Source organism: Anas platyrhynchos, chromosome 5 (genome assembly GCF_047663525.1).
Source record: "Anas platyrhynchos isolate ZD024472 breed Pekin duck chromosome 5, IASCAAS_PekinDuck_T2T, whole genome shotgun sequence".
NCBI lineage: Eukaryota > Metazoa > Chordata > Aves > Anseriformes > Anatidae > Anas > Anas platyrhynchos.
The window spans coordinates 54,591,899-54,608,575 of NC_092591.1; the positions used below are offsets into that span (position 1 = coordinate 54,591,899).

Here is a 16,677-nt window from a genome sequence, read left to right on the forward strand (position 1 = left end):
AATGGTAATGGCTTATAGGGTGAGCCGTCTTTCTTTTTGTCCTAGATTCTGTAAGTCCTCCTTTCTTTTTTTCTTTTTTTTCCTTTCTTTCTGTTAATTCTTTAATATTTTTGCCCTTGCTTCAACATATTGGCTCTATTGTTGTCTTAACCATCTCTCTCACCAAGCAAAAGCTACTGATGCTGACAGCAGTGCAGTTTACATCTCTTCCTTCTCCCCAAGATAATTTGTCCTTCATAAAACTGACTCCGCAAGCTTGATTGCTTTACAGCATTTACAACTTTGAAGATTTTTTTTGTGGTAACTTTTTTTCTTTTAAGATTTACTGTCTGATTTCAGTAAAACGTAGTCATTTCTCAGCCATGAAACCAAATGATAATTTGTAACTGTGCCCTTGCAGAATACCGTGGTATCAAGGGATCTTTTTATTGCAGGATGAGCAGGATGATTTATTGCTCATCTCCCTCAGAATGAGCTTTTACAAAACGTCACAGTATTTTATTGTCTTGATACTAAAAAGGAAAAGTGTATTCAAATCTGCTAAAAGAAGAAAAGTGTTAATGTTCAAGTGAAAGAGCTTCATAAACGGCCTGGATGTGTTTAGCTTTTCATTTTTTTAACAGACAAACTTATTAGCAATCTACATTATGTTTCAAAATGGCCAAGGACCTCAAAACAGCTATCATATCTTGGTATTAAGCCTGAATAAAAACAAAGTAAGAAACCCTAAATAAATTTCAAAAATATAACAGAAGGATTCGAGCCCCAAAGGACTGTCTGTTTCGAAAGAGACATGGCACGAAGAACCCTAGATGCTTTTAAACCTGCAAAAGGGATTTTGGTGATATTCTTACCTGATTTGTTATTCTGTTTGAAGATGCTCCTGAGGCAGCCCTCCTGTTCATTGACATGAGCCATGCACAGGCTCTTCCCAGATAACGAGGGTAGATACCCCCTACACCAGCTTCTCTTAAAATATCAGCAGAATATAGCTGGCCTGGGTTCTGTTGAAACAGTTAACAGAAATTGTTTTTGTTCATGACTGAAAGAAACAAAAACTAACTGTAAATTATAAACAGAAATGTAATTTATTTATAAGTCTTTAGTAGTACTTGCAGCCTCTGTTTCTCTGATTGTCCAGCCTGGTATGCCGGTCAAGGACAAGGAAAGGACACCATGTGGTGGGGTCTAAATGGCATTGGTCTGTTGGGACCTCTGAAGGCTTGCTCGTTTTTAGGGAGTTTCCTTTCAGGAGGAAGATTCTTGGTCCTTGAATGCTGTAAAGATGACATTTACAATGTAAGAAGCAGCTGGCTTTTCTTGAAAAAGGTATAATCCTTCTTTACTAGAACTGAGGTTATGACTTGCTGTCCTGAAGGTACACATGAAAGAATAGCTTCAAGAAAAACTGGCACTGGTGAAACAGGCTTTTTTTTTTTTGGTGTCAAACACAGACAAAGGGGAGTAGAAAATGAATCCAACAATAAGGCATTTTGTTGAGCAGTTTGACAGGAATGGAAAATGACCACTGAAGATTTCTTCGATGTTTTTATATGATAAATAGCACCATTTCTTTTCCTTTCCTCTGCTATTGTCAAAGGTGCTTAAAATACATTATTTAAATTGAATTTATAGAGTCGTGTAGTATAGGATTTGAAGGCAGGAACATGATGTATATTTATAAATGTTGCTGAGAAACCGTGTCTATGGCAATGCATCAGAAATGGCAAGTACTGTGTTCTGTCTGTAGTGCTGCTTTTTGAGTGGCATTTACTGACTTGGTGTCTACTCACTGAGTTAGTAATCTGACAGAATTCATTAGCTGGAGTTTGTAGCTCTGAGCGCTGTAACGCAGCATTAACCAGCAGAGTTTTGGAGGACACGACTGGTGAAAACTGAGCAGATTATTCTAGTCTGCTACGGTCAAATTGTTGGCTTAGGCTGGCAGCTAATTCTGTACCCTTAACAAAGTCGTTGCCCTTACGAAGATAGATCCATACTGTGTTTCAATACTATCTCCTTGCAGCCACTTGGCAGCGTGCCCTTTAGGCTTAATCTCCGAGCTGTATGTGCGTAACTTCTATTAACAGTAGTGAGTATTTTGAATGAGAGAAAAACACTGGGCTGACTCAACTTGCCTGTAGTTCCCATGCCTGTTTCTTTTCAGGAAAATGTGTTCTTCCTTCTCCAGACCCTCATGCCCTATGCCTGAATTTAATTTTGGATTATTACCCTATCTAGCAATTACAGCCCAAATCAAGAAGTGAGAGGTGAGAATTGGTGGAGCCTTATTTTCCTGTGTGATATTTTCCTGGTCCCCCTCATCAACACCAGGCCTTGTGCCGGTGTCCCCAGGCTCCCGGACGGGTGATGCGTGGCGAGTGGTGCGGCCCGGCCCAGGCGCACATCACTTGGCCAAGCGATCGGTACCTGTGTATGGGTGGGCAGTGAGCCAGCAGCTGCCATCAGGACAGAACTTGAACTCTCTTGGCTTCCCCTCAGCTCACCAAGATGACTAAATAAGGCAAGTCAAGTGCTGGTTTCAGCCTTGACTTTCTTCTCTTCGTTTTCAGGGAAAAATCTTGCCGTTGGTCTTTTGCCTAGTTCCTCTCTCTCACGTACGGAGAAATAACAGTCATTTGTCAGCTGGGAAGCTTGACTATCAGCTGTTTAGGCAGACAGCTCTGCAACACTCATTCCTCATTGTAATCCATCTCTTCAGTAAGATAAAGTGGTTACTGAAGAAGCATACAAGATAATCTGCTTCCTCTCAGTGTTACAAATGCCTGAAAGAAGTTTTTGTTGTTTTGTTTTTGAAGTTCATGGCCTTTATATGTTGCATAAAATACTCAGAACTTTGGTTCTAGGAAAAAAAAAAAAAAATATATATATATATATATATATATATATAAATATATAAATCCAGTCATAAATTATGGCCTTCCAAAAAAAAGGGGGCTTATGTAAGTTGAACTTGAACTTTGCTTAAAAACACAGTCATGACATAAAGTTGGTTTGCATCCATGAGAAACAAAACCAGTTGGTCTGACAAATTTTTGGCTTATTTCACATTAATTGTAACATTGCCAGACAAGTTTATTGTCAAACTGCTAAGACAATTCAAGTTTTCTGACCCATATCCTGAAGTTTGCCTAAGGAAATGAGACTTACACGACCATGTTGTGTGTCAGTCAGCTCTCTCGTGGTAAATTTTGATCCCTTTACACAGTACTAGCTCTGTTACGTGTTTTTGGAGAAGGAAATGGGAGAAAAAGAAATCTGACTGTTTTGGCAGACTGTTTTGGCATGAGTGATCACTTCATGATAGAAGGTAGCCTTCGGTGTATTACATTTGAATAGTTTCTTACAAAGTAGGATGTAATTTGCAGCCTTTAAATAATCTGTGGCCTTTCCCTCCAAATGCGAACTGTCTTGTTAGTCAGTCGTCTGTGTCTTGTGGCAAAGAAAGTGCATTAATTGAAACAGAATACATCAGAAATGAAAAGGACAGTAAATGGAGCATGGAGGAATAGCTAGCTACTGGAAAATAAATAACCTACTTTTTTTTTTTTTTTAATATTCCACTAGTCAAATAATGATGAGACCACCGGTTTTCAAGAAATCTAGAAAGGATTTATGTAACATAAAACTATTGTAGTTAAAAAACTATTCTGCTGTTATATAGCAATAAGAGATTCTTGGATGCATGCAAGCAGGTGTGTGTGTTGAGATATATGTGTACTCTTAGCAAAGGAGTACACATAAGGAGATAGTCTCTGTCATAAAGACCTGGAATGTTGCAGGGCTTTGCTTATCCCGAATGTTGGGAATTTAATTGATTTTGCCAGATGACACTTGCAAACATTGAAAGAAATTGGAGCATGAAGTCCAAGCCACGGAAATAAAGCTGCCTGTAGCTCCCAGTGTGCTTCTAAAGTCTCCTGTGATGGGCTCTGAGCACAGAGGAAGAAGCAATTGGTGTACTCGGGCCGTTTCCTAGATAGGATGTAGATACAAGGGTTGATGAAAACTGTGGGTCTGCCCTTCACCCAAGAATACACAGGCCGGTATAGATAATGAACATGTTTTAAAAGCACTTTTTTTGACTTCTTTCTTTTCAGAAGAAAAAAGAAGCTGTGGGAGATGCTATATGTAACAGTCCTTTGGAGATTTTGCAGTTAAACTAAAACCTTTTTTTGCAAACCAAAGTTCAGCTTTCTTACAAGCAATGATGGATTGATTCAGAGAAAAATTCTGTAACGCGAATAAATGTAACTACTGTTGCTTTGACACAGGAAAAACAGAAAGACATCAAGTAGGATTTCTGAGAAAATGAACTATACACAGACACTTAAGTAGATACAGATATATATATTTTTAACGTCCTTCTGGTTGTGTGCACACTACAACATTTGGACAAATAAGATAAATTTGTTGTGTGCAAATAAGAAGGAAGAAAAATTCACACCTCAGGATCCTTGTCATGCCTGATGACAGACTCATTCAATTTTCATATGGTTTAATTTTCCATGTAATAGTCAATAATTGAATGCTAACAAATAATTTAAAGGAATACAATATTGGTACGCTATTGTTCTTTTTGGATTTTGGGGAGCTTTATGAAAATAGTATTTGCGTACACGTGTGGTCTTTCTCTTGAGCTATAGCAGCTGTCAATTAGTTCTGACAGTGGATGCTTAAGTTTTATGCACGTAAAATGATAGGGGGATAGTGATTTTATTTATTTGTTTGTTTAGAAACCTGTTGAAATCTTGCAGCATTAAATCAGTCTATCGAAACTTTTGGCTATTCACTTCTGGAAATCTGTCAAATCTGGAAATCTCAAGGCATTCAAAAATGAAAATAAAAATCAGTACGGTAGAAGTCATTAGAATATACATTTGCTGAAATGCATAACTTGCAATGATTTATGAAATTAGAATGTTTTAGGATTAAACATGTAATTTCCTGTTCATTTCAGCACCTGTTACAGACTTACCATACTGAATCAGTTAGTATAAACTCTGGTGTGTCTACATGTGTCAAGGAACTGCATGCTTTTCATGTGGTGGTATAATTTGTCTATCATGGAGTGAGGTCCAGACCTACAGAAGATCTTCAGGAATCACTGTGTGCGCTGGGTGTGTAAATCCAGGGGTGAGATCTTCAAGGCTTCCACTGAACACCTTAAGTACTTAAAAGTCCACAAGCAGCTATGTTTACAAATTGGAACTTCTCTCGATGCTTAGAATTCCAGCAGTGATCACAAGAGAGGAGTGAAATAAATGGTTATCTGTGGTCCTTCAGTAGGGCTGCTGTTTAGCAGGTCTTGGGCTTTCAAACAATTTGGAGGGCTGTCAGTCAGACACAGGAACTAAGGAACCATCTAGGAGAAGAACTCAGATTTCCTGTCTTAACTCAGATTTTTCTGTCTTCCAACCATTTTGTTCCACAGAATGGTGGTACTCTTCTGTGTTTCCATGGACTTTGCATATCTTCTTTTAACTGTCCCAGTGTTTTGCACAGCCACACAAAATTGACAGTCCTTTGATACAGGCTTTAAAAGCAGTCTGCTGTTCTGCAAAATGGTGGGTATTCTTGACCAGCCCTGAACGTCCGCGTGTATCCGCTGTCTTCACTGATCTTCAGGCACTCGGTTTCCATTTTGCATTATCAAGAGTCTGGTAGCATTGCATGGGAATATTTTGTTTATTGCTCTCTGACTTGTATCCCCAGTCTGTAAAATCCCTAAAATACTGAAGCTATAGAAAATGCCAGCTTAATGTCATCTCCAGTAAATTTATGATGTGATACAGTAATGTGACTGTTAGGCTTATACACTTAGGTTTATTTTCTGTTTTTTTCCTAATATTTTATTTAAAGTAATCCTACAGAGGGCAGTAGAAGTCCATGGGAAAAATGACACATTTCCCCTTGGACTGCATTTTAGATAAAATGTCAGTAGAGAAAAGACACTACCAAGCTTGGACCATTTCCACATGAGATCAAAGGAAATGTTTATTTTTCAGATTTGTGAAGAAGGCAGTGCTAATAATGTCAGGTTTCTTGTAAACAGGAAGTATTAAATAAAAAGAAAATTCATGCATAAGTATTCGTGCACTGAAATAAATGTTTTAATAGCCACGTTCTTGCGAACTTATTGTTATGAGTCTCATCAGAGGGTCCTGAAATCAGATCCTGCTGACTCAGCTGTAATCTGAGCTCCGCATGTCTCAGTTTCCAGGCATGGATATCCTGTATTTGCTGGAAAGTAAGAGAAACGTGTGGTCCTCTGGTTGATGTCGTGTTCCTTTTATTTCTTTCAAAGTTTAGGTAATACCTTCTGGAATGCAGTATATTTTCAATCACCGTCTTTTAGTATGTGAAGGCTGGTTGCTGTATTCACAGGGATGCATGGTGAAGGACATCAGGCATGTGGCACAAGTTCCTTTAGGGGAATTTCTGTCTGGCAATAAGAATGAAGTTGTTCTGTACAAGAACAATTAAATATTGAAAAAGTTTGTCCAGGGAAGTGGCGGAATCTCCCTTGTTGAAGGTATTCACAACTTGCCTTGACGGAGCCCTGGTTAAACTAATCTAAGACCCTGCTTTCATCTGAAGGTTGGAACAAATGATCTCCAGAGGTCTCTTATAACCAGGACTTCTCTGTGATTTCTGCAATTGTTAGAAATGGTTAGTTTTGTTGGGTATTAAAAATATATTGGGACATTGACTAAATAGTGTCAGTGAGTTCTTTAAGAGACTCTGTTGGGGAGCAAAGGCAAAGCAAAACTGAAGTGTGCTTCATGATTGATAGTTATACCTGGTAAGAAAAAAATCTTTAATATTTTGTTGTTGTCCTAAATGCCTTTCTTATTTAAATGTTCCATCTTTTCCCTTGTTCCATGCTGATGCTCAGTTCTGGTCTGTTGTTGTGTAAAGCTTTGTATATTGCAATATAATACAGTGATGCTCCAAACTAGTCCATGTTCTACTTATTACAGGCACGTTTATCCTGCTAACACAGCTAAAATAGTTCCCGTACAGAGGGTAGCATTGATAAACAGGGAAGTACCAAGATCCACAGATCTCAGAGAATCAGAGATTTTCATGGCAATGACAATTTTGTGTGCATCAAACCTCTGTGGAGTTAACACTAAGGGGATGACTTTACTTTAGTCCAGCTATGAGCTCTGGCAAGGATGAAATTACAACACTTCAATACTTTTAAATGTTATCTAATTTTACATGAGATAAAATGTTAATACTTCATTAAGTATTATCTAATTAAACGGGAAGAGATATTAGCGTATGTCAAAGGACAGGCAAGGAATTTCTTTGTGTATCTTTTTCACTTTGTGGTATCAAAGCAGGACTGACTACCAAGTTAGTAAAATGTTGGCATGGAAACCTCCACTCTGCTGAACAAATATTTCTTGCTGGTGTATGGTTACATACAGCAAATGTGTGCTAAAAATGTGTGCACTTTGTATGTAGGCAGTTATATTTGTCGGTACAGTTCAAGAGGGCATGACATATATCGTCATAGCTTTAGCAGGAATGACTCTCCAAAGTTAAATCCACCAGTTAAATAGCTGCAATGAAGCATTCACAGCTAGGAACATGAAAACCCCCCTGGTACTGAGTCCTGGAGGAGTCATGTTAAATGCTGCGTTGATATAAAAAGCACCTGAGAATACATTCTCGGCTTGCTTCTGTGTGATACTGAGCTTTTCTCAAACTCAGAATCGCTTAAGGTTATTCAAAAGCAGCAGATTTGGATTAAGTCAACCACAAACTAACCAAAGTCAATTTAAAAATACTGACTTTGAGATTGTTGCTTTCTAAGTTCTTACCAGGAACAAGATGAGATGTGCAAAGTGAAATGAAAACTCAGGGTTCTCACCTTTCCTGTCAGGGGTAGTATCTCTAAGGCTGAAGTTTTCAGCAGCATTCAAATGGACATTGAATAAAGGGACGACGTGTGTGAAACAATGAGAAGAAGGGTACAGCATCATTAGAGGCTTGGAAAAGTTCTTTTGCAGCTAGGTATTTAAAAGATAAATTTATGTTTTTGTTTAAAAGGTTACTTCCTTGTTACTTAAAAGATATCTGTAGGGAGTGAGATTTATATTAGTAAGGATTCTTTATTACCTCAGTAGACTGCATGTGAGTATCCATTTGTTTGGAATTTGAAACTAGCCCAATTCAGACAGCAAACTAGATGCAGTTTTTAAGAACATGGGTGATTAGCTGTTGAAAGGGATTAAATTAGACATAATGAGTCCAAATTTAATATCTACCAAGAGCTGATGTGTAGGCAGAGGTTATAGATTTGGCTCAAATTACTGAATGAAATTCTTTGGCTTAATACATTTGAGGTCAACTCAGATGATCGTAGTAGTTCTCTTGAATTAAAAATCTTTTATTTAAGAGCATGACAATGGAGGACAAGGCCTCTTCTGTAACTGCACATAAAACAGATGAAATATTTGATGTTCAAAATGACTGGGGTTGGCTCCTGTATCAAGTACAGGCTGGACAGTTGTTCTGTCTTCTGATGTTGCATGTCTTCCTCACTGGAAGCTTTATGTTCTGCTTAATCTCACGCAGTTTTTCCACTCTCAATAAATTAATAATAATAAACAGGGACAAAAAGCAGACTCTTTCCTTTCTGCCAAATAATAGTATAAGAATGAAAAAAATGTGGCGGAAAAAAAAAAAAAGAGCTGAGACTTGTAAAACATGATAGAGATTCCAGTTAAGAAGTTAACATTTTTTTTTTACCCATTTATAGTAGCATTCAGTGTAGAGACTGAATTTGAAACCAAAGGATTTTTCTGGCTGCAGGTACAGGGCCAGTTATGGTCACAGCCGTGGCAGGGGAGCTAAGACGTTGGGTTCATCCAGACAGCTAGAGTCAGAGCTGGTGAAAGGTTACTGGGATGGCCAAAGTTACAAGTGATTATCTGTTTGTCCGTCCATCCATCCACACACACACATGGTTGGTCAGCCTATTCCAGGGCTCAGCACCACCTCATCTCCTACTCTTCCTTGTTTCCTGGCCAAAGAAAAAGCCATCCCTTTTGGTATGTAAGGGTTGAGATGATCACACGACATTGACCACAATGAAAGGTTTGACTGCTTTGTTACGGTATTACAAGTGTGATGTTCAAAGCAAACAACCCCCCTGGCTGTTCTGTTCGGTGGTGGTCAGGTTGTCAGCTGCAGCGCAAACATTTCTTTGCAGTCCTGTTAATAACCAACCTAGTCTGATGGGAACTCATTTCAAACTACTATTTCCCTTTTGGGAAAAAAATTTAAAAAAGTGATTTTATTGTTCCTAATTAACATCAACATGATTTCAAGCTAGAGACCATAACTATATTATAAAATGTTTGTTTAACAGTGGGAGAAAACAGTGCCGTCCCAGTGCTGGTAAATGAATCTCTGAAGCCTAAAATAGCGTTTGTACTCCATGGTTTTGTCCATTTTGGTAACCAGGTAAGAGGAGTTAAAAGACAAGGGATGGTTTGGCTGCCTGAGAAGAGGTAACATGAAAGCCAGGCCTCCAGATGTGATCTCGCAGGTGGCTGCTGTGCAGCTCTGTGCTTGTGAAGCTCTGCGGAAGGCTGTGTTTGTTACTGGCGTCGCTCTGAACCACTACAGCGTGCAAAGCTTGCCAGGGTCTGCTGCCAATTAGTCTCATGGGGAGCATTTCAAAAAGCTCAGTGTGGACTCTGCCTTTAAAGGGATCTGAAAGCCGCTTGCAGTGCCCTCCCATGTGTTTAAAAAGTCATGGTAATGTTGGTAGCTGATAGAAGCTAGCAAACACCAGTTACTGTAATAAATCTTAGCATTTTGAATGATATCTTTTGGTAATTAAAGGCTGAATAGTCCTGAACTTGGAGTGTCTGATATCTTTCGGAAGAGAGAGTAAATACAGCTCCAGAAAGGTCATTTGCAGCTTTTAGGACTCTCTGTCTGCTCAGCACTCCCTGCCCAGTCAAGTCCCTGCAAGATCTGGTGGCAGCCAGGCGGCTTGCTAAATAACACAGAAATGAGAAATAACGCCTGGTATCTCGAGCAGTGTCCTTTACGTGCAGCGTGCAGCTGTGATTTCCAGCAGAGAACTCTTCTATACTTGAATTGATTTTGAAAAGGCATCGACCATCTCTGTCTGAGCGGCCAGAACCGCTGCTGGCCGTGCCAAAGCCCCAGCTCTGTGGCTGCTGAGGGCTGGCTGGTCACACTGGGGGCAGCAGCAGCATTAGCAGCACGCTCCTCAACATCAGAAATCAGCAGAGGTCCTGCAATGGAAAGATGCCTCTGAACAGCGTGTGGATGTCAGAAAGCTGGAAAGTGGTTTTATAGAATGAAACGGTTGTCCCTTGCTGTAAGTAAAAGTTTTTTTTTGTGGCAGTCGTAACTTACTTCATGACTGAAATCATGTTAGTGTAGGTTTAAAAAAAATTCTGGGGTTTGACTTTGTAGAACAGTCACTTTGACTTCTGTTTGTCAGTGTGTTTTTAGCTCTGTTTTCGGTTTTCTTTTTCTTTGGAAAATTGAGTGAGCCTAATGTTTACTTTCGAAGTGGTGACTTGATAAGACTGTACAGAAGTTGCTCAGATTAAAAGAACTGCAAAAGCAGAAAAGGGATTTTTCACTCTTAAATAAAAGTGATTGGCTCAACAGAGAATGTGAAAACATCACAAATTTAGGTCATTCCCCTTTTTAAAAATGTACAAGTGCTTAATCTCGGTGAGGTGCGAAGCAGAGAGCAGATTGCGCTTGGTGTTTAGAAGGCTGCCTGTGTGCCCACATGTGCCGACAGCCCAGAGTTGCTCTCTGTCCTTGCTGACTGACGGCTTTCTCTGCAAGTCAGACCGATGATAAAACAAGTTGACATAATTTGCCTTGACAAATCCATAACCTTACATGAAAAGGTGCAACGCAGTTGGTGTTTCCTACCATTCTGCTGTACGCACTACCAAAAAGCAGATGCCGGAATAACTCTGTCAAATTTTCTAGATATAAACTTAGATATAAACACACTCCAGAGTGATTTATTTATCTTTCGATATGGTGAATTTGATGCGGCTTAACAGAAAAAATAAAAAAAAACAGAGAGAAGGGAAAATGCATGGGATAACATGAAAGATACTCCGAGAGTCTGGTTGTTTGTTTCATGTTTTCTTCCTGGGAGAATTGCTAGGTTTTTGTTTGCTCCTTAGTCTAAAACTACTTCATTGACACTGTCATTAGACAATTTTGAGCCATAATTTTGTGGAGTAGATACACCTGGTTTTAACTCTGTTTAAAGACCAGCATTTAAAATTGTGATGTTTGCAGCATATGTTATATGTTTTCGGAATTGCATTTGTAAATGAACAGCAGAGTCTGTGCTCCAGCTCTGCAGTAAAATCCCATGTACCTGTACCCGAGCGGTGTTTGCTCGTCTGTTCTGAAACATCCTGTGGCAGATCTGACAGTCGCTTACTGTGTTCTTTCCGGTGTCTGTTTAGTATTATAGGTAGCTTTTAAAAATAAATAAAACAATCAGTGGAAAGAGTCAGGATTTTGCTTGGCTAAAAATTAGGTGTGTTGTTGCCCCCCAGTATCTGTCCTCTTTATAACTGTCTTTACATATTTGAAGACCTGCAATGTCTCCCCTCAGCTTTCTATTTTCTAGACTAAACAAACTCTGCAACTTCAACTTTCCTCTCGTAGGTTCTTATAGGTTCTCTGTGAGAAGTCTGTTTTTTCTTGATGATCTCTCCTAGCCTCTTTTGGGGCTGTCAGTCTCTTTTAGAGAGGTGCTAGAGCTGGATGCAGTGCTTCATGTGAGGCCTTACTCTTGTGCTGAGTAGGGTGAACTAATTACAGAATCACAGAATCATCTAGGTTGGAAGAGACCTCCAAGATCACCGAGTCCAACCTCTGACCTAACACTAACAAGTCCTCCACTAAACCATATCACTAAGCTCTACTTCTAAATGTCTTTTAAAGGCATTAATTGTTATATACTGTAACTCCTATGTCTTTTCTGCAGTATTGTTGCATAGCTGATTATTTGTCCTTTTATATTTAGGCATTTAATTTCTCCTAAGTACAGAACATTTCAGTCAACTTTAATACACATAATTGTATTGACTCAAACTATTTCTCCCAGTTACAGTGGATTAATTCTTCTGTATTTCCCTACGCATCAGGTTACTGGCTTATGTCATGAGGTGACTGTCATGGGAGTCAGTGTCAAACAACATGCTTGTCTGTGTATCCTGGGGGTATCGCTTGCATCCTGTCACTTTTCCAAATATGTTTTGAAAAGATTGGCTCATCTGAGTGAATCTTCAGCAACATACTTATATTGGGTGCGTGCCTGTAAGACAGCTGAAAGACTTTCAGAGTTTAACAAGCAGTATGGCACATTTATAGGACAAGACACAAGTATGCAGTAAATCATATTCATGTTCAATTCTACAACTTTTTTAACTGGCTAAACTTGGCATTAAAAAATATGTTCTCTTTTACCTAACAGAGGCTAACTGAAGGTTTAGTCGCAATTGAAATGGAGCTTTGCAAGACCACAGAACTTTGCCATAGTTCGTGTAAGTCTTAGGAACAAGCCAAAATGGTATTTTAAAAAAGTTTTTGGAAAAAAAAAAATAGCCAATGACATGCTCTTAAGTGTACAGTTCATTAGGATTAGGGAAAAAAAAAAACAAACAGAACACCCTTGTGCTTTGAAGTAAAACATAACCTTGAGAAGGAGCCCAGTGCACATCTGTAGTAGAGCTGTACGGGAGACAGTGGAACCACCCTAATTTATACCAGCTGAAGTGCTGGCCCAGGATTGCATGGACTTTACAGTTCATAGATGTTTCCTTTTAAAATAAATATTTACCATTTCCCGTAAATTTATTGCTGGGTGAATTGTGCCAGAGGAGCAACCATGGAAACCAAAGTTCACTATTAAATCATAGGAAAGAAAACAGTAGTATTGCTACATCCCAGACATCTGTAAGTGCCAGTATGTTTTTACCACAGCGATAGAAGCCTCCTCCCCCTGGGTATATTTCAGTATCTTTGGCCTCTTCCATTTGAGGCTTTTCAGTTGAGCCTTTTGACTGGTCCTTGTCCATAACCAAATGCACCTACAGAATCCATCACTGGCTCCAGAGAACTACCACCACTTCTGAAGTGGTTGAGGAGCATCAAGTCATGGTCAACCCTTCATGACTGTAACGACGAGTAGTAGATCATGACTTGCATGTTGTCCTGGCTTGAGAGATCTGCTGCTGTAGATTCCCAACCTAGAAATGGAATGGATTCAACACATTTTTTATTTTAAGTCTAGCTTATAATATGGTGTTATTCTTCCTTAAAGTAGGCTATAGCTTTGTCCAGTGATCTGATAAATGCTAAAGAAAACACACATGAAGATGTCCAGCCTGACACTGTTCCAGTGGTGGCTGTTGTGTGAGAGGAAGTTAAAAAATGATTTTCTTCCACTCCTATGACCAGAACTTTGGTGATACGGCTAGGTTAAGGAGTTTAAAGTAGTTTCATTGAGCAGAAAGATGAAATGAAGACGATCACAGTGTAGAAAGTGATATCTGTCCATCTGCTGTTTTATGTACAAGTTTAATAGGTTTGCACATATTTACATATGTTCGTGTATAGGTGTCAATACATATGATGGTAAAGTACTGGTATCTCTAAATGGTTTGGTTTGACTCATCTGGTTAAACAGAATACCCATGTTTGAGAACACATTGGAATTTGCAACTTTACTGTTTACAGCTAGACAATTATGTGACTTCTGAATGAGCAGAATACAATATTTCTTAGTTAATAGGTGGCTTAGCTTGGTGCATCAATTCATCAGTGGGAGTTTTCTGAGGTGTTTTTTCCTAATGCCTGTCACTTCTCTTCTAAAAAATTGATTCCATTTCTACCTCCGTGGTCATTCCAAGCCCAAACTGGAGCCAGTGCTAATAATCAGAATAGCCAAGTGTCAGTGTTGTCTAAGTGTGGTTCTCAGACCACTAACATGTTTATGGTGTATTTCATATCCTACAAACCTGTAGGATAGGTGTTTTGGGTTGAGACCACTGTGCGTACGTATTGTCCATGCCACCTATGTGTAAAGCCTAATCAAGACGCCTCAACAGCTCTTTGCCTGGAATTCATTAATGAATTGAATAACCCTCTTAGGAGAAATCTTGGGGGATTTTATTGTACAAATAACGAGAAGAAAAATCAAGAGTAATGAACAAGAATGGTATTTGTCTAGGATGAAATGGAGAGTGCGACTGGTTTGGAATGGCACGGTAAACTTGCTTTCATTATTTTATGGCAATAGAACTGGTATGTGGTTGATGGAGGTCCCTCCAACTTCTTTCTTAAGCAGTCATGTGGACAATATTTTGAGTTTTACAGTAACTAAACAAAAACAACAAGCAATTCAAGTGTCTTAGTCGGTTATGTCAAGACAATGAGAAAAGGATTGCCTGTGCTCCAATTTTATTTCCCTTCACCTCAGCAAAAATCCCAAGTCTTGGCCATGTAAGCTAGTAAACAACAGTACAATTGTTCCATACACTGAAGCTTTGCGTGAATAGAGGGAACTTCACAGAAATGTGAAAACTTAGTGACTGGCAAATCTTCAGCATTTGGTACAGGTTTTCAGAAGTACAGTATGTTTCTGTGAATACATGTAACTGCTATTGAAGTAGCATAGTCTACCTCATTGAGGCTGAAGAAGTAAAGGAAGGATGAAATGGAAAATATCAAGGAGTAAGGGTATTTTTTTTTTTGCTATATTACAATAAATTGAATCAACCCTAAAGCAGATAGAAGTTGAGGAAACCAGCTCTAGTCAGCTTGGTGAAGTTTTTGTCCTCAGCAAAGCAAAATGTTTCCTATCTGATCATCTCTCAGATTACACAGACTATCCCTATCTGGCAATCTTTGCCTTTGAGAAAATATTCTTGTTGCTTTTTGCTGTGGGCCAGAGTAGAAGAGAGAATACAAAGATTCAGTCATCTTGCCCTTGGAGGCCATGCCTCGTCCCCAGCCCGAAGCCAGCCAGCCAGCCTGCCTGCTCCACACAGCCTTAGTTCTCTAGGGTCAGCGGTGTTACAACTGAAATAGAAACTTCTGTGAATCTGAAGAGTTTCACTTATTTGGAGGGAGGGCTGTGTGCCAGGGTACTCTTGTTAGGAACATTCTGCTCTACCTGTTCTTGTTTTGGATTATGGAAAGATTCTGATTTTTATAGTAGGCTCCTGGCAAAAACACAGACGTTTCCATACTTCAGGGGTTCGCTAGGCATGATAAATCACCACTGAAGAATAGCTCAGCTAAAAAGCTTTTCTCTGTAGGACTCCTAATTGCAGTGCTTTGAAGGAGAGTCTTCTTGGTTGGTGGACGGGAAGGTCAGGACTTGCTAATTATTCCTCTGCATGGGAAATGATGAAACTGCCACAACAGTTTCTGCAGTTCTGACACTATGGTGTCATAGAGCAGCTCTGCTTTTACTTCCTAAATTAGAGTTGGGTTGTGGATTTGCTTTTAACTCAGTTATCTAATCTATGGGCTGGACTAAAATATATTTCTCTTCATGAGAACTTCTTATTTTTCCCATAGCTGTGAAATAAAAAATGACAGCTTATTCATTCTGAAATGAATAAAAATAGTGTGAAGTTCTTGACCCTTCTAAGAAGACGTAACTATGAGAGTATCCTTTGTCTTTGTGTTGCTTTTCATGCTTATAATGAAAATGTTTTTGAAAGTTTTCAGTTATAGCAAATCAAAGTACACTTGCTTAGACTGAACATGACAAATGATGGGAAATTGCATATATTTTCTCCTGACCTTATTATAACGCAAGCTCTCAAAGACTTCAGTGGGAGATTTAAATCATAAGCCTTCGGATTCTTTTTTTTCATCACAAATGGGTAGGTTTGCAGTTAAGACTTTACAGGAGCAGCTGAAATCAGATTTACCCATGCTACAGTGCGTATTGGCATTGGAACTAGACCACCAACATCTTTTTAACAGGAACACTAGGAACAAAATAGATTTCAGGCCAAGATTTGACTCTGAAAAGAGGAAAGAGATCATTATTTATTGTGGACCGTAGCTTGGTTTTGAAAACATTTCTTTTATAGTCAGTTTTAGTTAATGCAGGTTGCTGAAGAAAGAAAATATCTCCCTCACAAAGGAACGCATGGGAAATAATAAGCTTATTAATCGAATGCATGAAACCTGCTCTCCTTTTCATGAAAGAAGGGCCTATGCTACGCTGAATAAAACTTTCCCCTTTGCATGCTGATGTATTATCCACATATTGATGTTACTGCTTCATTAGGAAACCTAGCATTTGAATCTACATTCTGGCAGCAGAATCCCTTTCGTTTACCAAGATTGGTCTTAGGAGTAAAAGAGCCAGCAGACTTGTTTGTGAGAAAGAAATGGAGAATCTGAAAAAGGCTGGAGCTTTCTTAAGCTGAAGCCATTTTTCAGGAGTGTGTTTTACGATGAACCTTTTATTTCTTGCATTAGCATTCCGTGGTAGAATGTAAGAAAAACTTGAGGACTTGGAATTTCCAGTTCCACTGTATTTGTCCTGAGAATAAATCACAATCCATCGGGTTTGTGTAAGAAAAT

General features: G+C 39.0%; 1 protein-coding gene across 8 annotated transcripts in view; it reads left to right on the forward strand.

Annotated features, from left to right (window-relative positions):
* NAV2 (neuron navigator 2) overlaps positions 1–16,677 on the forward strand; it is a 424,692-nt gene that overhangs the window by 291,386 nt on the left and 116,629 nt on the right. The gene's annotated exons all lie outside the window — the stretch shown is intronic.